General features: G+C 39.3%; 1 protein-coding gene and 1 non-coding gene across 2 annotated transcripts in view; one reads left to right on the forward strand and one right to left on the reverse strand.

The window, feature by feature from the left end:
- Positions 1 to 2,264, reverse strand: part of ADAM10 (ADAM metallopeptidase domain 10) — a 102,078-nt gene extending 99,814 nt beyond the window's left edge. The window contains exon 1 of the mRNA XM_004709452.4: positions 2,118 to 2,264. The gene's annotated coding sequence lies outside the window, so the exon portion shown is untranslated. The remainder of the gene's footprint in view (positions 1 to 2,117) is intronic.
- Positions 2,265 to 3,112: 848 nt separating this feature from the next.
- LOC115868223 lies at positions 3,113 to 3,227 on the forward strand. Its single transcript, XR_004045485.1, has one exon. It is a non-coding gene; the product is annotated as a U5 spliceosomal RNA (small nuclear RNA).
- Positions 3,228 to 5,492: the final 2,265 nt, after the last annotated feature.

Genomic DNA, 5,492 nt, shown 5'->3' on the forward strand with positions numbered 1-5,492 from the left:
GTACAAATGCGCTTTACACAATTGATGTGTGTATGGATTGGGATAACAGTTGTATGAGCCCCTAATAAAATGTTAAAAAAATAATAATAATAATATGAGCAAAAAAAAAAAAAAAGAACAGTATCAGGAGTCTTAAAGGCTAGTCTTTAAACAAGCAGCTATTTAAGTGAAAAAAATGTCTTCTAAGTCCACAAGGAAGAATCACACCAGCCTGTGTGATTCAAAGATTGCAAATAAAATCCAAGCATGAAAGAGAAAAAAAAAGGAGATATAAATTGTGTTTGGAGAGGTTGTATTTATACCACGTAAGTTATTTTGTGGGTCTATTTTGAGGAAAAGGAAGAATAATGCCATCACTCTATCATGTTTTTAAACAAAAGTCTATTAGGTAAGTAGTTAAAATAACTTTTTAGAGCACAAATTCTGTGATGGCCTGTGTACACACATATGATAACTGAGATAACAAAATTAAAATATGTGAAATTGGATATATTCTAGAAAACAGTAAATTATGAAACAGATTTATTTCTAAAGACCTAGCAAAAGCACTTGGAGCATGAGGTTTCCTAGTTCCTGGTCCCTGCCTGACAGCCTCAGCATGAAGTAAGTTCCACCTCCTTAAAGCACCGTATTACATCACAATGGTTATGCACAGCTTCTTGCTCCTACTGAATGGAGGCTTGCCTAATAGTTCTGTCATCACAGGATGGCAATGAGTCAGAACTGACTAGACAGTACCTAACAACACCCATAGTCCCAGCTAGATAATTTTTTAGCTAGCAGTCAATAAATATTTGTTGGAGGACTAAGTAATAGTAGCACTCACTCTCACATGTGAATCTGCACAAACGCAAACACAATATAAGAGCTAAGGATTTGGTTTTACCATATGCTCTGAAATATGTAACGGACCTAAGAAAATCTAATGGTGAACCCTGACTGTGGTACCCAAACCAAGGGCAGGCCCAACTTATATAGGGTCCCTATGAGTCAGAACTGACCCCACAGCAGTGGGTTTGGTTTCTCTCAGCACTAAATAGGGTTAGTCAAGTTTGACTCAGGATGGCTCCATGTGTGCAGAGTAGAACTGATCCCTGAGATTTTCAAGGCCATGATCTTTCAGAAACTGATCACCTTCCCAGCTTCCTAGGGATCTATGGGTAGTTTCAAAAAACCACCAACTTTCAGCTAGTAGCTTAGCATTTAACAGTTTTCAGAATGACTAATACTCGGGTAGGTCTCGATCAGAGTTACAGCAAGATAAAAAGCACAAAAGAAATCGATTTACTAATTACAAAAGGCAAGACAGAAAGCCTAATAAAAATCAAGATTTTGTACTTAAGTGCTATTAAGAGAAAGGAAAGGGAAAAAAAAGAATACAGGGTCTTTTGATCTGGGTCAAATGTATGTTGTGTGTTTCACGACTTTTTAATATGTTTAACCCATTTGATTGCATGGTACATGAATTATGTCAATAAAACTTTTAAAAACATCTATGCTGTGTAACTTTAAACAAGATATTTAATTCAATGAGCCGTACTCAAGTTTCTTCACTATAAAAGAACCTTGTTTGGCTGCTGAGAAGACTAAATAAAAAAATTATTATATAAAGTATCTGTGCACCTGAAACAAGACAGGCACTCAATAAATGAGATGTCTACCTCTCCTTTTTTTACTCCCCTTTATTGCTTAGCAATTCTGAGACCTGAAGAATACAGCATGTATTCTCCATACCAATTGATAAATTGAGCTAATGACATCTTGAATGATTCCAAGTTCAAAGACACACTAGTTTCTACCACTGAGGGCTCCCAAAGACAAATATATTGATCAGAAAACACATAAGTAAAAAATAAGAAACTCTGAAAACATAATTTTCTTTTAAGATAGAATAAAAGACCTAATGAATAACTTTTAACATTTAAATTCAACGATTTCTTTAACAATAAAAAGAGAAATCTATTTTGAAAAGATACTTTTAAATATATATACCAAATTTCAGTGGAGGTTGAATTTCTAAATGGGGAGGTATCCGCTAAAGAAATTATGGGAATATACATCCCCTTTGAATTTAGATTGACTATAAGAGTTCTACGGAGAACAAAAAATGTACTCACCTTCCATGGGCATGGAAATTTAGGCGTAAAAACTGGTCCTCGTGCGAAACTGCTCTTTTGGCACGCTGGTGTTTTTGGTGCAATGAATCCACATCATAAGATAATCCTTCATAATGTCTAATGTATTTATTTAAAGGATTTCCATACTGACCTATAAAAAATAAACAAGTTTAAATTAGCATGATCTTGAAGTCCAATTCTAGTTAAGATGCTACCGTGGTCATTCAATATCTATGAATATGTATGAAACACAGTACTTTTTCTAACATTTTCAGATGCACACAAAAGTCTAAATACTGTGGCTACACATTGAGCTGCTAACCTCAAGGTCAGCAGCTGACACCACCAGTTCCTCCCAGAGTAGCTGAAGGCAAGAGAGAAGGAAGGCAATCTACTCCAGTAAAGAGCTAGGCTTGCAAGCCTACAGGGACAGTGCTACTGCCCTACAGGGCTGTTGTAAGTCGGAACAAACTTGATGGCAATGGGTTTGGGTTTATAGGTTTGAAATAGCCACAGGTCTAGATGTCTTTTATCAGGTTAAGAAAGTTACCTTCTACTCTGCTGACAAAAGCTATCAGGATTGCAATGTCACGGAATGAAATGTGTATGAACTGCTGAATGGAAAACCAATTTGTAAAAGTTCACTAAAGCAAGGAAATGAGCTGCCTGGGAAGGTCTCCGTGGGTGCTCTCACAGCACCACAGCCAGGAAACTTTCTCAAGGAAGAAAAAATGAAGCAATCAGAGGGCTCAGCTCATATGTCTCCCTCTTTTAGGGTACACTGTCGTTCACTTCTGATGACCAGTATCTTTAAAAGCACTGGTTCATGAAACAAACAAAAAACACTGTTCTGTGCATTTTCTCTAGCTGTTAGCTTGTTCAAGAGCGAGGGTAAGCCTGGTCCTTGCTATACGAACTTGGCCAGGAAGAGAAGTCAAAACACAGTGATTCATTTAAAAATCAAGTAAAATGTCTTCTTAAAACGACCCTTGTTCAAACTCTGGTTTTTCTTCAAATCGTATAACTCTTTCGCCTTTTACTGAAGAGTCCCATGGAGAGGAACAAGTACGAGCTCTCAACTAACTTTTGGAAGCCTTGCAAACCAGGACTAGAAAAAACAAAACCAAAAAAAACCCAACTACGCTCATTCATAAAACAAATGATTTTTAAAATTTACACTCATTCAGTACCTAATGTACTGAATAAAGTCTTAGTGCTCTAATATTAAATTTTTCTTTAAGCAGTTGAAATTGCTATTCACTATATAGTTGAGGGGACAAACTTTTATGTCAAATTAGCTGGGTTTAAATCCCATTACCTGCATTTATTAGCTTATTTAATTGAACACCCCCTCCAATTCATTTTCACATTCATATAATGGGAAACCACTGGTGATTTTGTTAATGGCTGGGTGCTGTGGTGACTACTTCGTCAGAGCTTGTCATCATATGTAAATAGGAGAACCTGTGTAGTGAGGGGAAGGTACAGGTAGGGGGTTCTCTATTCATCAGCTCAATTTTTCCATAAACGTCCATTCATCCATACGTGTTATAACCAGTGCGGTGAAGAAATCAGATGGTTCCGAGTTATCAGAAAGAATAGCCTCTGGGGTCTTAAAAGACTTGTTTTAAAAGCACACCAGTCTGTGTGATCCAAGGATTATAAATATTAAACCCAAACTCAGAGGGTGCAATCGTATTAGAGCTTAAATTCTGAGTACCTGGTTTGCAGGTGACAGTGAAAAGCAAAATCCATTTGCAGCTTAAGCCTCCATTGAACTCTCTGGGGCCACCAGCCACGGACATGAATAGTCCTGCCCTTAGCAGAGTGCACTTGAAAGTGGAATGCAGCAGATACAGTGCAGTTAAAATTTTAAATACTATCATTTGTTTTCCTTTCTGTTTGTTCTAGTTTCTACTATCTTCTGCATTCTCTTGCACGGAAGTTTTTCTGTGTTTTATGTTGTTGTTTGATGTTGTTTGTACGACCTTCAGTATATAAAATCCAGAATAGATAATGTGGGGAACAGAAGGATTTCTCCCAAGCTGTCTCCCCCAAATATATGCCAGACTTAGCTGCTTGAGAGTGACTGTACACTTGGAGGTCATCAGGACTGGATTGGGGTCATTCTCCCTGAGAGTTATCAGCTGTCTAGACCAAGTAGACACCACTGTTTATCCCACAAGTAGGGCCCACTCCCTTCTGATAATGATAGTAGTTGTCTGTTTCCTTGTAGGAGACACCAGAGAGGTCAAACCCGCCCAAGGATGACCAAGCTTAGGCTGCCATCATGAATCTAGGGTCCGCCCATCTTGTCACATGTTTACCCCTAGACCTTCCCATTCCTATGGGCACACCCCTAGCTCATCCTGTTACGCTTATGCCTATCATAGATCCCCTTCCTACAATGTGGATGCCCATTGTACTGCCCCTTCCTGTGACATGTGATTCTGTAATGATGTCCCCCCTAAAGTGAGATAATGGTTGGTTAGCAATAAGAAGAAGCTCTCTCCGGAGACCAGGAGGCTCTCCCCAATTCCCGGGGCCCTCTCTGGCTCTGGGGCCAGGGGAGGCTCTCCGGTTCTCAGCCCCAAGGCTGCTCCTGCTCTCGTGGCCGGGTCCCCCCCACCCCCCCAGGACCACCAAGCGGGGCTGAGGTGAGCAATGCTACCATGTAATGTGTCTAACTGCATTATTGTATCTCTCATGCTCTCAATGACTTTAATATAAGACTTATATCTCTCAACCGTACAATTGTGCTTACTGAACCCGTGGGTAGTACTAGCAGCGGGTGCGGCTGGCCCTCCACCCCCATAACTTAATACTACAAGATAAATCCACAGGGCAATAACTAGATTTATATTTCCTTAGAGTTATAGCAGGGGAGGTTGGGGGATAATGAGAACTCATAATAATGGGTATAAGAATGAAAAAAGAGTTCTAAAACTGATTGTGTTGATGAATGCACACCTCTTTTTAATATATTTAAACCAATGAACTTCAGTGGTATGTGAATTTTTTTTGCCAATAAGAAAACCAAAAAACTCACTGTCATCGAGTCGATTCTTACGCTCAGTGACCCTATATAGGGCAGAGTAGAAATGCCCCTGTGGATTTCTGAGCTTGTAGCTCTTTATGGGAGTAAAAAGCTTCATCTTTCTCAGAGTTACTGGTGGTTTTGAACTACTGACCTTGCAAGTAGCTCAATGCATAACCACTAGGCCACCAGGGCTCCTGTATACCAGTAAGACTGTTTGAGGGGGGAAAAGACTACTCAATCTAAAAATATCAAATGTAGGGGATTGTTGAATTGGGCATCTAACTTAGGTGAGCTAAGTCAAAGAGCAAGCTTGGCTTTGCAAGGCTGCTGTTTCC

This window comes from Echinops telfairi, unplaced genomic scaffold (genome assembly GCF_000313985.2).
Source record: "Echinops telfairi isolate 266 unplaced genomic scaffold, ASM31398v2 ScPeMD7_8;HRSCAF=38, whole genome shotgun sequence".
NCBI classification, from domain to species: Eukaryota; Metazoa; Chordata; class Mammalia; order Afrosoricida; family Tenrecidae; genus Echinops; species Echinops telfairi.